A 22,534-nucleotide genomic window follows, 5' to 3' on the forward strand; every position below is an offset into this window, starting at 1 on the left:
GAGAAATCTGGGTCATGTGGCAGTCATATTCCTAGTATCCAAAGGAATCTCCAAATGATTTCCAGCATGGAAGTCTTAATTTTAAGTCTGATAGTGTAAGATTGTAGTTTCCTGCCACATCCTGCACTGCACTTATTATTTAACTACTTGATAAATGTCATTCTGACTGGGGAAATCTGAAATGTTAATGCAATTTTGAATGGTATTTCCTTGAGTGCTAGATGTTGACCAAATGTGGTATGTCTGTGGACAATTTGTAGTTCCTGATTTGAGAACTATCTCTTGCTTTTTGTCATTTCCTAATTGGGTGGGTGAGATTCTCTGCTGCTCACCAGAGGTGAGATTCCTCTCTTCTACCCAGTTAGTTTTCCCTGGCACAGCTGCAGCCTATTCCTTCTACAAATAAATTTCATTTTTTAAGAGCCATGATTCTGTGTTTTATCTGTTGACTGGCTCTGGGTCATGGCATTCCAGTGTTTCCCCCACAGACTGTCTTTTTTATTATGCAGCCCTATAACCATTTTCCTGGATCCAATCTTTGAAAATATTCAGAAAGTAAACACAGCATGATACTTTGCTAGTGTCTTAATTTCTCAAATTCCTTTTAGTTATTCTTCAATGAAAAGTGTTGCATACTCTAACCAAATTGAGTGTGCCCATTTGTCTACATAAAGTATAGACACATTTTCATTCTGAATTTCTCTCTTTTTAAAATAAATTTTTGACTATATATATTTTTCTAAATGAGATTCATGTTTTTCAAGCTCTGTGACTCAAACAAGTCCAAGTGTGTTTTATTTCTACACAAAGTAACAGATTTGAAAATCTCTTAACACATCAATTTTAACACTAAAAAATTGCCCTTTATTGTTTTAAATATTGAACCTGTATAATATCAAGTCCATTTCTCAAGAGAGTTTTAAATAAATTTTCTGTTGTGTTTATAGTATTGCTGAGTATGTTTGCTAGTTAAGCACTGATTTAAATTGTTTTAGATATATGCATATCAGTGTTTGTTATCAGGGAACACAGTCTCTCTTAATTCTTCCTGGTTTTACCCCAGCAGAAGCCAGATGAAGAAAGCATCTCAGTTTCATTTGGAATGCATAAGATAGTGTCTCATTTGGAAAGTACTGTTGCACAAAATGTAATGGTCTTATCTCCAATTGCAATGACTTCATATCTATGAACATGGTGGTGTCTAAAGAGTGATGATGAAATCTATATGTAACTCATTATTGCCATTATTTTTAACAGAGTGATTCTGAGCAAGATAATGAGTGTACTTCTTGTCTATTTGGTGCATTCCATTTAACCAGAAAAAAAAGAATAAAAGGATATGTAAAAGGTAAGATACACATAGGATACAAAATATAATAGAGAGACTATTGCCAAAAATATGAGCACTAGCATCAAGTAATTGTTCAAAGAATATGTCTATTAAATAGCTAGCAAGGAAAAAGGAAGATAAAAAGTGGCATCTTATTAGGTCTCATTCACAGGTTAAATTGGGAGTATTCCTAAATGAATACAATTGTGAGTTGCATTTAAGACATGCTTCTATCACAGGTAAATCTAAAATAAGAAAAAAGCAAGAAGAAGATGTAATGAAGACCGAGAAAGACAGTGAGTACATGGAGTCAAAAAGAAAATGAGGAATAAGTTTTACCAAGGAGAGGGCAGGAAATTCAAGCCACATATGAGAAGGGTAAAGAGCAGGGTTTTTAAAATGTGGGAAGAATTTGTGAGTTTCAAATTCCAAAGATGAATGAAGGGGATAGTACATCTTTCTGAACCTTTATTACTTATTCACACTTGGAAATGAATTGAGGAGTAAACACTTGATGCCACAAAGCTAAGTTTATTTACCATAAATGATTAGGCATGTACAAAATTTAGTGACAACATTTTGCTATACCCTAGGACAAAAACACAGGTAAGAAACAGCATATAAAAAAGGTGAAAGAAGTACAAATAGTTGTGGAGCATTCCCGAAACCCACAGGTATCTAAAATTAATGTTGGAAAAAGATTACAGATTCTTCTAAACTTGACTTTGAAGGGATATCCTAAGGTAAAATCCAGAGCTATATTCAAATTAACTTAGAGTAATTGGAAGCTGACATATTTCACACTGGAACTCTGAAAACGTAAGAAATCATCTCTTGGGTATCATGTCCAAAATCTCATTCTGACTGAGCAAGTCTTTCCTTCTCTATGTCCATTACATTCTATAGTGATTCCAAAGATCCTGGTCTCAGGCAGGGAATGCATGTCCTTTTGAGAAATATGCAAGAACAGCTAAGGGTTCCTATAGTTTAGGACACAACCAGATCAATTGCAAGGATAAATATTGAGTTCATTCTATACGTGTCTCTTGAGAATTGAGAGGGACTCAAAAGTCTAAGATGAAGAAATTATATTTCTATGATAAATTTGTTACATTGCCAGGAAAGAAAGTGGCAAAAATCCATTCAAAGAATTTAAAATGGAAAGAAACAAGCCTCCACTCTAGGGTTCTTTTTGAAAAGCTAAAGGGAAGGGATAATGAAGGAGGAATCATGAAATTTAGCTAGGAAATATGAGTAAATGGAGAGAATACTCTTAAGGTCTTTAAAGTTTGTCTCATTTAATATCAATATTTGATGGAGAGATGATTAGAACTAGTGGGGCCTGGAAGAATAAGGGCAACCTAAAGCTGCCAATTTCTCTCCTCCATATGTAGCAGGCCCCACAACATGTGAGGCATCCATATATGTCATTCAGAAGAGCAACATTGAATTTTTGAAGAATTAATTGTTTTAAAGAAAGCTAATATTTTCATTCATACTATTCTTATCATTAATATATTTTGTTTAAGCCATTATTTTATTGGTGCTTTGTTGGGAAACCATGTTGCTTACATGCCAAGAATCCACAGTACTGCTGAGATACCTTCTGAACTCTAGAGGACAAATGTTCTGAACTGGGACTTTTTTGAAAATACTTTAAAAGCCTTGTAGATATGCCACATCAGACTCAAACTGGAACCAGAAATCTTTATGCAGTTTACTCCTCAAAAACCAACATCATTACTTTTATTTACTAATTTCTTCAAAACATAATATTTTATTGATATCTGCAATTTCTGCAAGATTTCAGAACAATTTTTTGATGGACTAATCTGAATCCTTTGTGCTTTATCATATTTCTTTTTTTCATAAATGTTGGATCACTTTCTTCACACAACAGAGGAAAAATAAAATTGGTATTGGTAGAGTCACCTGATACAGAAAAGGAAGATATATCAGTTTCCCACATGGGTATGGATAAACACCCAGATGGTGTTAGCTGACTGTAAACACATACATCAGAAAACCCCCCATGATGAGCAAAAAATTATATCTTCCCCCAGATTTATATCACTACTTTAGACTTGTTAATTATAAGGCAAATAAGGGATGGGAAAAGTACTTATAATAAAATGGATGAATAGATTCTGATAAGATTCACTAAAGATGTGTACTGCCGCATTTTAAAAGCTTTGACATTGAATTTCTCAGGGGTCTTCTTTCCTCCTTTAAATACAGTTCATTCTGCATCTCGACATAATTGTATAATTGATCATTTCAAAAATGATCTTTCCTTTAGAAACTTAACTGCAAATATTACTGAACCTACATTCCTGGTTTTGTTTTAGTACTTTGAATCTTGTGACTTTACTCAATACACATGTAATTCATTTTACTGCTTTTATATAAAATGAATGTGTTATTTATTGGCAAACAGTTTTCCAGAAATTTTGACTGAGTGGTAAATCAAGAATATGCTTGCACATACCAATGAAGTGTTTGCTAATCATTCTATGACATATTTTATTTCTTTATTTTACTAAAAAAGGTCTTTTTGCATGCTAAGCATTTGCTGTCTCACTGAACCTCTCCCACAGACCTCTCTAATTCTCTAGTGGGTTTTCTAAATCCAGGTTTCAGAAAATTGTGCACCAAGCACCTAAATGAGTTTCTTCAACACAGGAAGATATTTTTACAGAAGAAACTACATGTTACATGAAAACAACATTCACAGTTCCTACATTTTATTACACATCTCATTTGAAACCTTGTGTTACAGTCAGGATCTCAAAGCACACTGAGCCACTTTCTTTCTTGTTCATTTAATTAAAATGAGTTCCATAAATCTCACTGAAAATTACATACCCTCTGTATTTTTGGAAAAATTCCATCAAATCAGGCCTGCATCAATTTTCTAGTGCACTGCTGCCTTCTTATTTTTCATCTCCATTCATGCACATGCCACTCATGGTCACATGCTTATCACATTGAGGTTGGTTTTACTATTTATGCATATAGTGCATATATGACATAACACCTCTCTAAAACATGGATTCCCAAGCATCTTAAATTTACTAAGAATCTTTCTTAATACAAATGTTTTCTCACTGTGTATTTTGATCCCTCTCTCTGCCTGTGATGTCCTCTGGCAGTTCTCCTTGCCAATCCCTATAGTCAGTCAGGCATGTTACATTTAAGCCCTGTGTGTATGTACAGTCTCACATACCCTCAGCATTTCCTCCCTCTGGCGGATAACCTCACTTTTTAAGTCTCCATTAACCTCTATCTCTAGAAAAGACATCATCCCTGACCCCTATTTTCTCCTCTAGTTCTTGCTACAAATTCAATTACAGGTGGAAATAAATAAAGATTTTGACAGTAAATGATATAAAAGCAGTCACCTCAAGTCCAGTAACTGATGAACTGGGTAGGAAAATGAATACTTTACAGCTCACATGTTTATTACTCAGTACAACAGTTGTAATCTGTCTGAGGTACTCCCAAGGAAAGAAAACCAGTTTGTCAGGAATAACAGGCATGAATGTTTTGCAAGACAGAGGCAATTTTGATTGAAAAATATATGAGAAGAAATGGAAGCTAAAAAGAAAAATAATATGGAATTCATTCTATTAAGGTGTAAATGCAATCATTTATTTGGAACACAATAAAGTACAATGGATTTTTAAAAGTTAATAATTGAGGAAGAGAGAGAGTAAACAGTGTGATGATTACAGTGTACATAGAAATTTAATATTTTACTGTGAAATTTTCATTCAACTTGAATGGAACAAGTTGTGAGTTATTATGGGCATCATACATGGTGAATACCTAGTGTCTCCCCACGTGGTTTTCTGAGGTATTGGAGCAGTAAAATTACTCTTCAATGATGTCAGTATGCATGGGGTTCAGAGACACACATCCATAATTGCAGGTACTTCAGGGGCTGAGGCAGCCTCTCAGGTTTCCAGCAAACCCAGTAATTGAAAAACACCCTGTCTCCCAGTATAAAGACTTGGGATCTGAAGTTTGCATTATAGTATTTTCCAAGAATACACATGTTTGAGTGTAAAATACATAGGCCCACACACAAACAGCAATAAAAATTTCAAACATGATGTATATTTTTCTAAAGTAAAACTTCAATAAAAATTTAACTGGACAAATAAAATTATATAATTATTAGTACTCTTCCTTTTTATTTGTATAATGTGTCTTTCACATGAATTTTTAAGTAGTTTATCTGTATATTTGTCAGCAGAGTCACATGTGGGCGGATCACCTGATACAGAACAGAAGAGGCTTTATGATATGGATAATACTGCACATCACCAGCAAAAGGTAGGCATATGTGTCAATTTAAATTCCTGGTCATTTCTTTTTCCTGCTTCCAGATGCCAATTGAAATGACCTACTACAATACTCTTTGAAAATCCAAACATAGTAATTAAATATTTAAGTACAGAGAAGTTAACTGGTCATCAATATCAAAATACCTTTAGCAATCAAGGTGGATGCCAGATAAACTTTATGCAAGCAATTGCACTAATATTTTCCAATAAAGTTTGCATTTCTATGTATGTGACAGCCTTAAATGGTGAATGATAAATTGGAGAATATCATACAAGTTGAAACTAGGATCATGCATACATACAATGACTGCTGAACATATTCATGTAAAAATAGCTTCATTCCCAAAGGCTCAGTGTTTAATTTCACATTAGCTGTCACCAATGACAAGGTTAAAGATTTTATTCTCCATGGATTCCTGTGTCTTTACTGAAGAAGATACCAGACTCAAATGAGACACAGAATTGCCTGTTAATGGAAAATGATTTAGGATGGGTACTTTTCTGTTAGTATACATGCAATTTCTATTGATTTTATGTCATTTCCCTTCAAGAAATCAATTCATTTATTTAACATATTTTTTCTTAGTATCTAGTTGTTGTTAGACCTAAGTCATTGGATGCAATTATTGAGAAATCATGAAATTTGAGAGGTGTATTTTTTCCTCTGTTCTCATGTTGTCTGTGTTAGTAGATGGTAGATTTCCATGCATTTGAATGGATTTCTGTTCCATAGTGTCTCCTGGGTACTTGTAGTGTGCAAGTTTCTCTTTGGGATGTTTCCTGGACACGGTTTATAGATGAGGATCACATCTGAAAAATGAGCATGTTTAACATGTTACTTTCACTCACAAGTATCTCTATAATGGGAGAGTATCACAGAGCCACCATCACCTTGCCAGGGTAGTTTCCTGCTCAGAAGGTGTAAGCCACCTGGGAAAAAAGAAAGTCTCAAATAATTAGTAAAGAAATAAGAGCCAGAGCCAGAAATTAAGTTTGAAAAGGAAAGCAGAGCTCCTGAAATGTTCCCCAATCCCAGTAGAAGCTGGAACTGAACAACTAGAAAAAGGATCAAGTTGTTTATTTAAGGGAGAGTAGATCAAAGGCAGAGATAAGTTTTTAGCAGGAGGAATATTGCCTTTTGGTGTGTTAGGGTTCTTGCAGCAATGAAGTTGATTGGCATCTTGACAGGCCACACCCAACTCTGAAAGGCTGTGTAGCTGTGTGGCTCCAGCTGGTCCACCCATCTCCAGTGCAGTGCTGAACCTAACACAGCTTTGTTTGTAAGAAGTCAGTGGCTTCTAAGTCAATTTTCTTCACACCAAGTTCATATTGGCTCCTGTCAGGAGAGAATAAACTCCAATAATGATCACAGCATAAACCAAAATATGTATCCACTGTACATAAAATATATGTTTTAAATGATCTCCAGAACAGCACAAAATGATGAGATGGAGTAGGAAATAACAAGGTTAACCTGCAAAAAAATTATGTCCTGCTTATAATATAATTATTGAAACATATTTCAAAAAAGTAAGTAGAGTGAAAGTGGTGAGAGTAAGCAGAGTCAGAATAGGAGAAGAGGAAAAAATGCAATAAAAATGAGAAATGAAAAGATTTAAAATGAGAATAAAAATTCTCTCTGGCTAACAAAAAAATGAATGAATGGAATAAATCTCTCAAATAAATAGAAAGAGAAAAATAAATAACATGGAAAACTCATAGAAATTATCAAACAAAAATATCAAAAATAATAATAGCAAAAGCTTTGAGACTCCCTAATAATAACACAGTAGAAAAGAAGATATTTCTTTCTGTCCAGGATTTCTAATTTTACTCACACATAACTTTGGGGGTTTCTGGGAAACAAATATTATTCAACACTTTATTTGTTCTAACTCCAAATGTCCTAACCTGTTATTTGCATGAATAAGCTGAGCTTCTCTGCTCCTTTGTCTCCTACCACATACAGAGAATGCTGAGGGAACTTAGCAATTTCAAGGAGAATCTCACCATCATTACTTGTTAATCTACTCAGAAATGTGGGGCTATCTAATGTGTAAACTTCCTGACACACACTCTGGTTCATGGAGCCTAGGAACCAGTATGTAATGCAGACCACCTGATGGATTCCTGTAGTCAATGGTCTAAAGGTGGGCAAGATTCCATGTCTCTGAGGGGTTTCCTGGCAACTTATTGGAACATGGGAGTCATAGCCTTCTTTTGGGAACTGAAGGAACATACCATTGCACCTGACAATTCCCCAGCACTGCTGGATTCTTGTGTCACTTGAATTCTCAAAAAGCAGTCTCCTTCACTATCAGTATTCTAAACCACCTATTTAAAGAGGCAGTGCTCTATGAAACACTATGCAGCTAACTGTCCCACAGACACAACACATGTATTCCTGATGAGAATTTTCAGCTCATTCCTATCACTATCCTGAGAACATATAAGAGGGTGAACCTCCACCATTCTGTGTGGAGAGTTGGCTATACATCTGGGAAGTTCAAACATGCAATGGTTTCAGATCTTGCCCACAGAGTTACTACAATGGAACACTTCTCAAAGATGTCTTCCCTCAGGATTTTATTGTAATTCCCTGGATGGTGTCTACAATATTAGTATGGTGATCATATGGACAAAAACTTGAAGTGCCTCTCAATTGAGTGGCTTGACTATACATGGTGTGTATGCACATGTATGTAGTTTTACAGGAGAGCAATTTTTACCAGGCATAACCTTGGAACTTGCTGTCACAGAAAATCAAACAACATGTTTCAGTGAAAGTTTCAGAAACTTTTAATCTTCAGGCGGACCACAGAACTAAAATGTAGCAGCCCAGAGCTATCAACAGATCTATGTCTCAGTTTCAGTTTATACCACTCTAATACTTGTTTGTTGTGAGTACCTCCATTAACTACTGTCTGTTTCAGAGGACCATCTTATTAAAAAATAGTGATGAAATTTTTTTCTGAAATCTAGGAAAAAAGTATGGATAATGTGCATTAGGTGATGAGGCTCTTGAATATTGCCTAGAATATTTAGCAGTATTTTGAATACTGGTTGATTCACCTTAAAAAATTCAACTCCCTACTTTGCTTAGAATGTTGTATTTGAACTGAGAGAAATCTACATTAGTTTCCTATTTGTACTAAACTATTTTTCTTTATATACTTAAGGAGATTTTGCTGTTGTGCCTTTTGTATATTAGAATATTTTAGGGCGCTGAATTCACATAAAGGATTGGGATTCATTTTGACATAGTAGGGTACCATGAATAAGTATATTACTACTTATTCATTGCTACTTATTCAGTGCTAAGTGTCTTTTTGGTTTTTTTTAATGCATTTTACTGTTGGGGGGTATCAGAGTTAGTTCCAGAACTTTACAATCTTGACTTGCAGTGCTAAAACAGCAACATTCATAAATCACATGTGCATGCTGGTTTTGGTACACTGGGGTTCTGATCGAGGAGTAGAAAAGTTGGGTCAAATGGCAGTCATATTCTTAGAATCCTGAGGAATCTCCAAAATGCTTTCTAGTGTAAATGTGATATATCTGTGAACAATTTGTAATTCATGATTTGAGAACTTCCTATTTTTTGCTTTTTGCCATTGCCTAATTGGGTTTGTGAGACTCCTCAATCCTCTAGAAGGGGAATTCATTGCTTGCACATCACTAGTTTTCCCTGGCACTGTTGCCATCTATTTCTTCTATGAATGCATGTCTTGTTTAAAAAGCCATGATTACTGTGTTGCCCACAGAGGTACTACAATGGAACACTTCTCAAAGGTGTTTGCCTTCAGGATTTTATTGTAATTTCTAGGATGGTGTCTACAATATCAGTGTAGTGATAATATGGACAAGAACTTGAAATGCCTGTCAGCTGAGTGACGTGACCCTACATGGTGTGTAGGCACATGTATGTTCATCTGGTCACTGATTCCTGTTGAGGGTCCCTAGCATTTCCACACAGGCTGTCCTATTCGTTATGCAAATTCATCAGTTTTTCTGATTCCAAACTTTGAAAGTAGTCAGTTAAGAAACTCAGTGTGATGCTGTTCTACTGCCTTACGATTTTGAAATTCCTATTAGTTTCTTTTTTGATGAAAAGTATTGCATACTCTAACCAAATTGAGTGTGCTTCTTTGTTCACATAAAATGTGCACTATACTTTATACACAACCAGAGATATGAAAAATTGTGTTCTTTATGTGTAATATGAATTGTAATCATTCTGTGATATGTAACAAAATAGAATACAAAATAGACACATTCTCTTATTGATGCTCTCTTCTTTTAAAATGAAATTTTGACTATCTAAACATTTTGCTTAATGAGGCAAATATTTGGAAGTCTCTGGAGACTCAACTGAAACAAGTCCAAGAGTATTTTCTTCCTACTGGAGGTGACCCATTGGAAGGGTCTTATCATAACAAATATCATATAAATGAATAAAACAATTGGCCCTTCATTGTTAGAAATAGTGAATCTGTTAAACATGAAATCTAATTCACAAAAGCATTTTAAATAAATTTTCTACTCTATTTTTAGATTTGAGTAAGAATGCAGAGCTTACTAATTAAGCACTGATGTTAGTTGTTTGGGATATATGCATATCAGTGAGTTTGTTGTAAGAGAACACATTTCCTCTTTCATTCTTCCTGATGTTCCCCATCAGTAGCCAGATGAAGAGAGGAGCTCAGCTTCATTAGGGAAGCATGTGAAAATGTGTCTCATATGGAAATATTGTTGCAGAAAATGTAATGGTGTAATCTGCAATTGCAATGTCTTCCTACTATAAATATAATGATGGTCAGAGAGGGATGCAGAAAGCTATATGAAACTTATTATTGTCATTATTTTCACCAGAGTGATTCTGAGAAACATCGAGAGGTGTGTGCTGCTTGTGTATCCAGTAAATTTGAACCAAGCACAAAGACAATAAATGGACATGGACAAGGTAAGAACCATATAGAATACAAAATACATTGGAAAGGGCATGGCCAAAAAATATGAGCACTGGCATACAGTACTTATTCAAGGAATATGTCTATTAAAATAAATAGTAGGGTTAAATAAACATAAGAAATGGTGTATTTCATTGCTTTTCAGCCACAGGTTGAATTGAATGTATTGCTAAAGGAATTGCATTGTGAGTTGCATTTGATACATGCTTCTCTCACAGGTAAATCTGAAATAAGGAAAACCACAGAAGAAGGGGGAGTGAAGACTGAGAAAGGCAGTAAGCACACATAGTAAAAACAATAGAAAGAATAAATGGTAGTCAGGAGAGGGTAGGAAATTTCAACAACACTTGAAAAGGGAAAAGAACAGGGTTTTCAAAATGTGGGAAGAATTTGTATGTTGCCATTCCCAAAGTTGAGTGAAGGGGAAAGTAAAACTTCCCCACCCTTTTTGACTTATTCACAGTTGGAAATAAATTGAGGAGTGAAGACCTGTTGCCACAAAGCTAAGTTCAGTTACCCCAAATGATTTAATGACATACAATATGTTAATACAGCCTTGGGCAAAATGATAGTGCAGAAACACCAAATGTAAAAGTAGAAAGAAGTATGAATGGTAAGTAAGCATGACCAAAATCCACAGATATCTAAAGTTAATCTAAAATTAGTAATGAAAAATGATCAATGAAGGTATTATACATCCTTATGAATTTTAACTTGTGGGGACATTTTAGGGAGGAATTCACAGATACATTGAAATTAACTTAGACAAATTTGAAGATGACAAATTTCACACTGGAACTCTGCAACTATGAGGAATCATCCTTTGGGCACCATCTTCAAACTCTTGCCTCTACTTGTCCATTAGAATCTAAGGTGATTCCAATGATTCTAGTGTATAGACAACATGATTTGCATCTGTGCATTGTGTCTCCTTTTGGGAAATATGCAAGAACTGCTATTGATTCCTACAGTTTGAGGACACAACCAGATCAAGTGCAATCATAAATCTTGCTTTCATTCTGAGCATGTCTCTTGAGATGTGCAAAGGACATAGGACTAATATGAAGAAATGATATTTCTAAGATAAATCTGTTACTTTGGCAGGCAACAAATAGTGGCAAAGATCCATATAAAGGGTGTAAAATGGAAAAAGAGAAGCTCCCACTTTATGGATATTTTTGGAAAAACTACAGGGAAGGGAAAGTGAGGGAGGAAATAGCATTTAGGTAGAAAATGCAAGTAAATGGAGACAATTCTAGTCAGATCCCTTCAGTTTGTCGGTTTTCAAGTCAGTATCTGGTTCTAAGATGATAAGAACCAGTAGCAGCTGGAAGAATCAGGGTAATGTACAGCTACCAATTTCTCCCCTTCTTATTTAGTAGGCACCACATTGTGTGAGGTATTCGTATGTGCCATTCAGATTAGCAACATTGCATTTTTGAAGGATTCATTACTTTAAAGAAGTCTAATATTTTCATTTATACATTTCTTATTAACAGCCTTAATATGTTGCTTTCATCATTCTTTTACTGATTTTTGTGAGAAACCATGTCACTGGACATGCCAGGAATTCACCATATTACTGAGATAAATTCTGAGCTCTAGAAAGCAGATAGATTTTGGGATGATCTGAGACTTGTGTGCAATTCCTTAAAAAGCTGTCTATATATGCCACACCAGACTCAAATTTTAACCAGAAACTTTTATTCAGTTTATTCCTCAAACACTAACACTATTACTCTTAGTGTATTTACCAATTTCTTTAAAACACAATGGTTCATTGGTATCTGATAACTCTTCAAGTTTTCAGAAAAATTTTTCTTTGGGATGGCCTTGTCTGAAACCTTTGTGCCTTATCATACATCTTTTTTTCCCATAGATGTCATATCACTTCCTTCATACAAGAGAGAAAATATAAAACTGATGGTGGTTAAACGAGTGGATAAAGGAAAAGGTGACACACCAATTTTCTACATGGGTATGAACAAACATTGAGATGGTGTTAGCTGATGCTCTCAGCACCTATATCTGAGCTAATTAGCTCAGAAAACTCTCCATGATGAGCAAACAATTATATTTTCCCTGGGAATTTCATAACAATTTTGGAATTATTAATTATAAGGCAAATAAAAATTAAGAAACGTAATAAAATGTATTAAATGATTCTGATAAGATTCACTAAAGATTTGTACTGCCACATTTTGACATTGAATTTCTCAGGCTTCTTCTTTCCTCCTCTGACTACAGTTCATTCTGCATCTTGACACTGGTATATATACCTATGTCTTTCTATAATTGGTCATTCCAAAAATGATTTTTCCTTTAGAAACTCAACTATGTAAATATTACTGAACCCATATTCCTGATTTTGTTCTAGTACTTTGAGTTTTGTGGCTTTACTCAACACACATATTTAATTCATTTTGCTGCTTTTATTGACCCTTCTTTGCACATAGATGTCCATTTGTTGGAGTACAGTTTTCCAGAAATTTTGACTGAGTTGTAAATCAAATATATACTTGCATATACCAAAGAAACATTTGCTCATATTGCTTTGACATAGTTTGTTTGTTCCTATTCTTCTCAATGCTGGGCACTGAACAGAATCCTTTTACATGCTAAGCAGTGATCTCCCACTGAACCTCTCCCACAGACCTCTCTCATTTTCTGGTGTGTTTCATATATCCAAGATTCAGAAAATTGCTCACCTTCTTCCTAAAGGAATTTCCTGAACATAGGAAGATATTACCATAAGAAAAACTACTTGGTAAAGAAAAGCAACATTCACATTAGCTGTAGTTTACTGCACTTCTTATTTCTTTACTGCACAGTCTCTATCTTGTTCCCTCTATCTGCCTCTACTGTCCTCTTGCTCTTCTCTCACCAATCCCTAAATCATCAAAAAATATGTTCCTATTTAAATCCTGTCTCTATGTACAGCCTTTCAGCTCTGAGTATTTCTAGCCTCTGGTGGGTAATCTCACTTCTGAAGTCTCCACTATCTCCATCTCTAAAATATAAATCATCACTAGCACCTGTTTTCTAAGGCTCTTATCACAAACTCAACTGTGGTGGAAATTAATACAAATGTTGACTGCAACATAATATAAAAGTAGTCCACTCAAGTCCAGGAATTGAGGAAGTAGACAGAAAAATGAATACTTTACATGTCACATGTTTATTACCCAGTTTGGAAGCTATAAAATGTCTGCTGTAGCCCCAGCAAAAGAAAAAAGACTTTACATTAGGAATAACATAGATGCTTCACAAGACAGACTGATTCCTAATAGTAAAAAAGAAAAGAAACAAAACAAATTTTTAAAAACTATGAAATTTGTTGATAAAGATGTAAGTGTGATCACTTTTGGAAGATATCACAAATGATGTACAATGGACATTTTTAAGTATAATATGTAAAATAAGAGATAGTAAAAATTCTGATGCCTCCTATTTCCATAGAAATATAAATTTTTCTCTGTGAAATTCACTTTCACCTAAAGTAGATCAAGCTGTGAGTTATTTTAGCATTGTACATAGTGACACAGGGTATCACCCCTAATTGATGTCAATATGTACTGGCTTCAGAGGGACATGTCCATAATTGCAGGTACTTAAAAGGCTGAGGACAGATCCCTGTCAGGTTTCAAGCCAACTTTGGTATTTACAGATGCCCTGTCTCCAAATATTAATCAGGGAATTTGGTATAAACACAATAGTTCTTGCCAAGGACATACATGTCCCTGGATAAAATACCTAGGCCTACATGCAAACAAAATAAAAATTTCAAACATGAGATATATTCACCTAAAATTAAGCTTGATTGAAATTATACTTGAGGAAAGTAAAATGATAGGATCATTACTACTGTTCCTTTTTACTTGGATTAATTGCCATTCACATTATTTTTAAAGTAGTTTAATACATTTGTGCATTTTTCAGCAGAGTCCCATTTGGGAAAGTCATCACACAGAGAGCAAAGGGGACTTAAATGTGCTGGGCACAGCAAAAAACAGGTATGTACATGTGTCAAATTCCAAATTACTTCTATTTTTCTCATTTTCAGTAGATCAATTAGGCCAAGTGAATTGAACTCATAGAACACTCTTTGGGGATCCAAACATCACAATTTAATATTTAAGTGTAAAGATGTTAACAGATCATTAATATAAAAATAGCTTTAGAAATCAAGGTGATTACAGGTAAGCTTTATGTTAGCATTGTTCCTATATTTTTGAAGAATGTTGGTGTTTGCCTCTGGGTGCCATCCATAAGTGGAGAGTGATAACTTGGAGACTTAGAAATAACCAGTTGAAACTAGAAACATGCTAAAGGCAATGACTCACTGAATCCATTCATGGAAAAAACAGCTTCATTCCCAAAGACTTAACATTTAATTTCACATTCCCTGTCATCTGGGCCAAGGTTTGCAAGTGTCTCCATTGAGGAAGGGAACAGGCTCCAATAAGAAACAAAACTCTCTCCTTATGGAATGAGAACACCTCAGGATGGGTATTTTTCTGCTAATGTACAAACAATACCTGTTTCCTATCCATTGTCTGCAAGAAATCAATAAAATTATGAAAATGTTTACTTTACCTCTTTATGTGAGGTTAGACCAAAGATTTTGGATGCTATTTTTGGGAAATTATGAAATTCTGAAGGGTTGTTTGCCTCCTGTTCTCATATGATCTGTGTTACTATGTAAAGGACTTACATGCATTTGCATGGGTTTTCATCCACTATTACACGTGGGTCCTTGTAGTGTTCAAGATTCTCTTTGGGATGTGTCCTGAGCAGGGCTTATATCTGAGTATCAGTTTCTAAAACCAGAATTTTCCACGTGCCAGTTTCACTCACAGGTATTTCTGTGAGAGTAGACAATAAACTCCCAACAATGATCACAGTTTATTGAAAAACACTTACACCTGTAAATAAAATGTATTTTTAAAATCATCTCTAGAAAACCACAAAAACAAGAGATAAAGCAGGAAATAACAATATTTGCCTGGCAAATAAAAAGAGGCCTTGGTTATAATTTTTAGGTCTTCTGTTAAAAATGAAGGAAAGTTAAAGAAGTGAGTATAACAGAGACCAAAGTCCTGGAGATGAGGGGGAAATGAACTAAAGTTGAAAAGAAAAATTTTAAATGAGAACTAAATTGGCCACTTCATAGTGAATGCACAGCCCCCTGAAACACACACACACACACACACACACACACACACACACACACAGACACACACACAGAGTAATGGAATGAAATTTTAAGAAAAAAAAAAGATTGAAGGTGAAAAACAAAATAATGCAAAAACTCTATACCAATAGCAGACAAAAACATATCAAGAACAACAACAGCAAAAGCTTCAGATTTCCCTTATACTAACATTATAGAAGATAGTTTGTCCAGGATTTCTAATTTTAGAAACCTATTTTAGGAGGTTTCTGGGAAACAAAAATAATCCAGCTCTTTATTTGCTCTAGCCCTAAAAGGCCTAACCTGCTATTGGCATGAATAAGCTGAGCTCATAGGCTCGTTGGTTCCCCCACCCCACCCAGAGAAATGAGGGAACTCTACAATTTGAAGAAAATCCTCACCCTTAGTACTTGTTCATATACACAGGGCTGTGGGCCCATCTAACATGGAAACTGACAAACACTCTGGCCCTTGAACCCTGGGAACTACTGAGTAATGCAGACTCCAAGAATTGGCTCCTATAGTTAGTGATGTAGAGGTGGGCAAGAGTCCATATCTCTAAGGGGTTTTCTTACAACCTATTGGAGCAGAGCAGGCATGATCTGCTTGCAGAATCTGTGATTTCTTCTGGGAACTGAAGGCAAACACTATTATACCTTATAATGCCCCAGCACTGCTAGATTCTTCTGTCACTTGAATTTTCAAAAAGCACTTCTCCTTCACTGTCATTATTCTAAACAACCATTTCAAGAGATAGTGTTCTGTGGACCTCTACTCAAAATAACTATCCAACAGGCACAACACATGTATTCCTGATGAGAGTTTCCATCCCATTCTAATTATCACTATCCTGACACCATTTGATCAGGGTAAACTTCCACCATTCTGTAAGGAGAGTTGATTCTGTGTTTTGAAGTTGCAAGACCTGCAGTGGTTTCTGATCCAGCACATAGAGTTACTACAATGGGACTCTTCTCCAAGGTGTGTGCCCTGAGGATTTTATTGTAATCCCCAGGAGACGTTCTATAAGCACCAGTGTGTTGGAAATATAAACAAATCTCCAAATGCCTCTCAGCTGAGATTGTTTACCATCCCTGGTATGGCTGCTGATTTGTGCTTTTAGAATGCAGCCTGCTTAGAGCTTCAAACAACACATTTCAATGAAAGTACCATGACTTTTTAATCTTTGTCAGACCATAGGTCCAAGCTGCAGCTACCCAGAGCTCTCAGCAGATCTGGTCTCAGATTATTTTTAAAACCCATATTAATTCTTCTTTTGGGTGCCTCCTAACTATTGTTTTGTGCCATGGTTTCATCTGATAGAAGTTGAAATAGGAACATATGTTTTTTCAGTTATCCCAGGAAAAAAGCCTCTGTGAGGTAATCAGAGTGAAAAAGATCCTGCACTCATAGTCTAATTCTGCCTAGGATTTTGGGCAGTATTTTTAACTTTGTTTGAAAACCATGCAAAAATCCAAGTCTCTCCTTTGCTGAAAATGTTGTATTTGAGTTGAAAGGAATCTATATTAGCTTCCTATTATCTCTCTAAAATAATTTTTATACAATTAAGAAGATCTTGGTGCTATAACTTTTACATGTTTGAAAGATTTAAGGCAGTATTTTAATACACAATATGAGGAATCATTTTGCCATAATGGTTTATCAAGAATAACCAAATTGCTAAAAATCAGTGCTGAAGAGGCTGGGGTTATGGCTCAGCGGTAGAGCACTCACCACACATGTGAAAGGCACTGGGTTCAATCCTCAGCACCACATAAAAATAAATAAAAGCTATTATGTACAACTACAAAAATAAATATTAAAACATCAGTGCTGAATATTCCATGTGTTTTCTTTAATTCATTCTTTGTTGGTGGTTATCAATTAGTTCTATAACTCTATAAATGTGACTTGCAGTGCTAAAATTCAAGTTCATATATCATGTGTGTATTCGATTCATACACTGGCATTAATTGGAAGGAGTTGGAAAGCTGGATCATATTCCTAGAATCTAAACGAATCTTCATAATGCTTTCCAGTGTAAAGGTCTTAATTTTCAGTCTGGCAGTCTAGGATTGGACTTTCCTGCCACATCCCAAACTGCACTTATTATTTGAATACTTGAAAAATGTAATTCTGACTGGGGGCATCTGAAATGCCAATGCAGTTTTGAATGGTATTTCCTTGAATTCTAGTGGGCATTTTGTAATTCCTGATTTAAGAACTGTGTATCTCTTGCTTTTTTTCCATTTTTTAATTGGGATAGTGACATACTCCTCTGCCTTCGAGAGGAGAGATTCACTACTTGTGCTCTGCTACTTTTTCCTGGAAATGCTGCAGTGTATTTCTTCAATGAATGCATTTCTTTTTTTAAAAGCCATGGATTCTGTATTTCATCTCATCACTGGTTCTCTGTCGTGGCTTTCCAGCATTTCCACAGAGCCTGACTTATTCATTATGCAGCCATGCACCAGTTTTTCTGGCTCCATCCACCAGTTCTTCTGGCTCAAATCTCTGAAAATACTCGGTCATTAAATAGTGCCTTCCTTCTATGGAATTCCAAGACTTTCTTCAATGAAGATGTTTGCATACTCTACCCAAATGCAGTGTTTTCCTTTGTCCACATTAATTGTAGACACATTTTTGTTCCAAATTTCTCTTCCTTGAAAATGAAATTTTCATGAAGTAAATACTTTACTGACACATATTAATTTTTGGAAGATTCTATGACTCAAATTAAACAATTCCAAGCATATTTTCTTCCTACTTGATGTGACACATTTGTAAGTTTCTTTCACATCAAATGTCATATTTTGACATTCAGTATTTAACCCTCCCAGGCTGCAGTTGTGGCTTAGTGATAAGAGTGTTTGCCTTGCATGTGTGAAACCCAGAATTTGATTAAGCATCACATAAAAATAAATCAATCAAATAAATGAATCATGTCCAACCACAAGAAAATTTTTTTAAAAAATTAAATTTAACCCTCCTATGTCTAAAATTTCAAATCTATATAACATCAAGTTCCAGCCTCAAAAGAGTTTTGATTATTTTCTACTGTGTTCTTAGTTTTGTTGGGGGAATGCACACATTGCTAGTTAAGCACTGATGTGAGATGCTTTGAATATATGTGTATCAGTGACTATTGTCAGAGAACACATTTCCTCTTTCATTTTTCCTGATTTTATCCCATGGGTAGCTAGATGGAGAGAAGAGCTCAGCTTCATTTGGGCTACATAAGATCATGACTCATAAGGAAATATAGTTTCACTAAATGTAATGGTCTAATCTCCAATTCAAAGACTGCACAATTGTAAATATGGGGATGTGCAAAGAGTGATGATAATATCTATATGTAACTCATTTTTTCATTATTGTTACCAGAATGATTCTGAGCAACATCAGGAGATGTGTGCTGCTTCTGAATCTGTTGAGATCTATGCAAGCACAAAAGAGAGAATAAGTAAACTTGGAAAAGGTAAGAACCACATAGAATACTAAATACATTGGAAAGAATATGTCCAAGAAATATGAGCACTGGTATATACTAATTATGCAAGACATGTGCATATTAAATAAGTAGTAAAGTTTAAGAAAAAATTGTAAGAAGTGGAGTCTCTCAGTAGGTTTCAGCCACAGGTTAAATTGGATGTATAGATAAAGGTACTGAACTGTGAGTTGCATTTGAGACATGCTTTTATCACAGGTAAATTTAAATAAGGAAAAGGCCTAAAAAAAGAGGGAATGAAGACTGATGAAGGTAGTGAGTACACATTGTCAAAAAGAATAAAAGTAAAAAAGAACCAGTGGTACTCAGGAGAGGGTAGGAAATCCCAACAATATGTGAGAAGAGAAAAGAATAGGGTTTTCAAAATATGGGAAGAATTTGGGTGTTTCCAGTTCCAAAGTTGAATGATGGAGAGGATTTAACTTTTCCACCCTTCCTGACTTACTCACAGTTGGGAATGAATTGAGCACTGAAGACCTGTTCCCACAGAGCTAAGTTCACTTTTCTTAAATGATTAGGCAGGTGTACAATTTAATGACATGCAACATGTTGCTACTCACTAGGGCAAAATTTTAGGGCAGAAACAGCAAATCATTTAGTTGAAAGGATTTGGAATTATTACTGGGCATTTTCCAAATCCACAGGTATCTAAAATTAACTTTGGAAAGCTTAAAGATTCTTCTAAACTTTATTTTGAGGGAAGAATCCACAGCTACATTCAAATTAACCTAGAGGAATTAAAAGCTGACAAATTTCACACGGACACTCTGCAACTTTTAGGAAACATCTCTTAGTGACCATGTTCAAAAACTTGTTCTGACTCAGTATGTTGTAGCTTCTATATGTTCATTATAGTCTAAGGTGATTCAAATGATCCTGATCTGTAGAAAAAATGATTTGGAACTGTGCATTGGATATCCTTTGGGGAACTATGCAAGAAACACTATCAGTTCTTACATTTAAAGACACAACCAGATCAAGTGCAAGCACAAATCTTGCTTTTCATTTGGAGCATGTATGTTGATATGTGGGAGGGACCCAAAGACTAAGGTGAAGAGAAGATATTTCTTAGATAAATCTGTCACATTGACAGGCTGCAAGGTGTGGCAAAGAGCCACACATAAAATGTAAAATGTAAGGAGACAAGCTCCCACTTCCGTGGGTTCCTTTGGGAAAGCTAAAGGGTTGGGAATGTGAGGAAGATAACATAGCATTTAGCAAGGAAATATGAGGAGCAGGAGAGAATTCTCGTCAGTTTGTCTGTTTCAACTCAAAATCCCAAGCAGTCATGATAGGAATCAGTTACAACTGGAAGAATCTGAGTAACCTGCAGCTACCCATTTCCCCCTCCATCTACATCCAGAGGCATCACAGTGTGTGAGGCATCCATATGTCTCATTCAGATGAGCTGTGTTGTATTTTTGAAGCATTCATTTCTTTAAAGAATGCTAATATTTCCATATTTACTATTCTCATTATCATCCTTAATATTGTTGATTTTATTATTTTATTGGTGCTTTGTGAGAAACCATGTCCCTGGACATTCCAGGAATGCACCATATGGCTGAGATAAATTCTGAACGCTAGAAAGCAAATGTTGTGATCATCTGGAACTTGCATGCAATTACTTAAAAAGCTGTCAAGATAAACCACATGAAACTCATTTTACAACCAGAAAACTTTTATGAAGTTTTCTCCTCCAACACCAATACAATACTCTTCTTGTATCAACAAATTTCTTTGAAACACACTAGTCTATTGATATCTGATAATTCTGAAAACTTTCAGAACACTTTCCTTTTTGGAAAAGTGACTAGTATTGCCTAGTCCAAACACTTTAGCTTTACTGCATATTTTTTTTTCAATGGATGAGGAATCACTGTCTTCCCAGGATAGGGCAAAAAGAAAGTAATTATTGATTAAACAAGGGATTCTGGGAAAAGAAGGTACACCAGTTTTTCACATAAGTGAGCAAGATGTGTATTACCTTTTATTCTAAACACACATATCTGGGCTAATTAGCTCAGAAAACTCACTCTGATGTGCACATAAGTATACCTTCTCCTGAAAACTCATTGAAACATTGGATTTGTTAATTATGAGGCAAATGAGGGACAGGAAGTATGCTTACAATAAAATGGATAAAATGATTCTGATAGGGTTCACTCAAGATATGTGCTGCCATATTTTAAACTCAGTTTCCTTATTACACTTCTCAGGGTCCTTTTTTCCTCTTCTGAAAACAGATTACTGTGCTCTTCAACATTCTGCATCTCTAGCATTCTATTAAAGACCATTGCAAAAGTGATTTTACCACTGGAAACTTAACTGCAAGTTTTCTGAAACCTATATTCCTGATTCTGATTTAGTACATTTGAGTCTTCTGTCATTGCTCAATATAAAGCCCCCAAATGAAAGAGGATTCCTAAAACTAAAGTAGTCTTCACCAATGCTAACTACCAGGACTAGGGTCCATATTCATTTAGTGTGTAATGAGGGTAGTTTTGTTATATTCAGATTTTTGGAAAGTAATTAATTTTAATTAGGTATATATATGACAGCAGAATGCATTTTGATGCATTCTACACAATTGCAGCACAACTTCACATTTCTATGGTTGTACATAGTGTAGTGTCATCATATATATACAGTACCTATGGTAATAATGTCCATCTATTCCACCATCTTTCCTGCCTCCACATACCCTCCCCCCTCCTCTTTGCACATTCAGATTTATTTGAGCATCATCTCAATCTCTTTTCAGTTTGTCGGGATTTATATGATTCCTGGAAGGTAAAATTCATCTTCTATGTTTATTTTACATTATTAAGTGCGTGCTGGATGGGATCAAATCTAAAATGTATATTATATCTTTTCTCCAAAAACATCAAGCCTATGAACAAAATCGAAGAAAAAAGGGTAAAATTGACGATGCAAACATGGAACTTCAATATAGGTAACTTTTGTGGTACAACTTTTCTAGAAAGCATATAATAAAACTTTTAAAAGGATAACAAACTATTCACACTATATATATACACTCCACAATGGTTGTGATTATTGCCACAACATGTGGATGTTGATGCTTGATCCATTTTTCAAAATATTTTTGTAAATTCATGAGGAAAATGTATTAAAAAGTGCTTATATCATACTTATCTCTAAAATTATATTTCCCAAACT

General features: G+C 35.1%; 2 long non-coding RNA genes across 2 annotated transcripts; both read left to right on the plus strand.

The window, feature by feature from the left end:
• The first annotated feature begins 1,254 nt into the window (after nt 1–1,254).
• LOC144374585 (uncharacterized) lies at nt 1,255–12,617 on the plus strand. Its single transcript, XR_013433952.1, has 4 exons — nt 1,255–1,348; nt 5,589–5,668; nt 10,552–10,642; nt 12,529–12,617. It is a non-coding gene; the product is annotated as an uncharacterized LOC144374585 (long non-coding RNA).
• Nucleotides 12,618–14,586: 1,969 nt separating this feature from the next.
• On the plus strand, nt 14,587–22,307 carry LOC144374586 (uncharacterized). The gene is made up of 4 exons (XR_013433953.1): nt 14,587–14,662; nt 19,228–19,321; nt 22,116–22,144; nt 22,244–22,307. It is a non-coding gene; the product is annotated as an uncharacterized LOC144374586 (long non-coding RNA).
• The last annotated feature ends 227 nt before the right edge of the window (nt 22,308–22,534 follow it).

This window comes from Ictidomys tridecemlineatus, unplaced genomic scaffold (assembly GCF_052094955.1).
Source record: "Ictidomys tridecemlineatus isolate mIctTri1 unplaced genomic scaffold, mIctTri1.hap1 Scaffold_764, whole genome shotgun sequence".
NCBI classification, from domain to species: Eukaryota; Metazoa; Chordata; class Mammalia; order Rodentia; family Sciuridae; genus Ictidomys; species Ictidomys tridecemlineatus.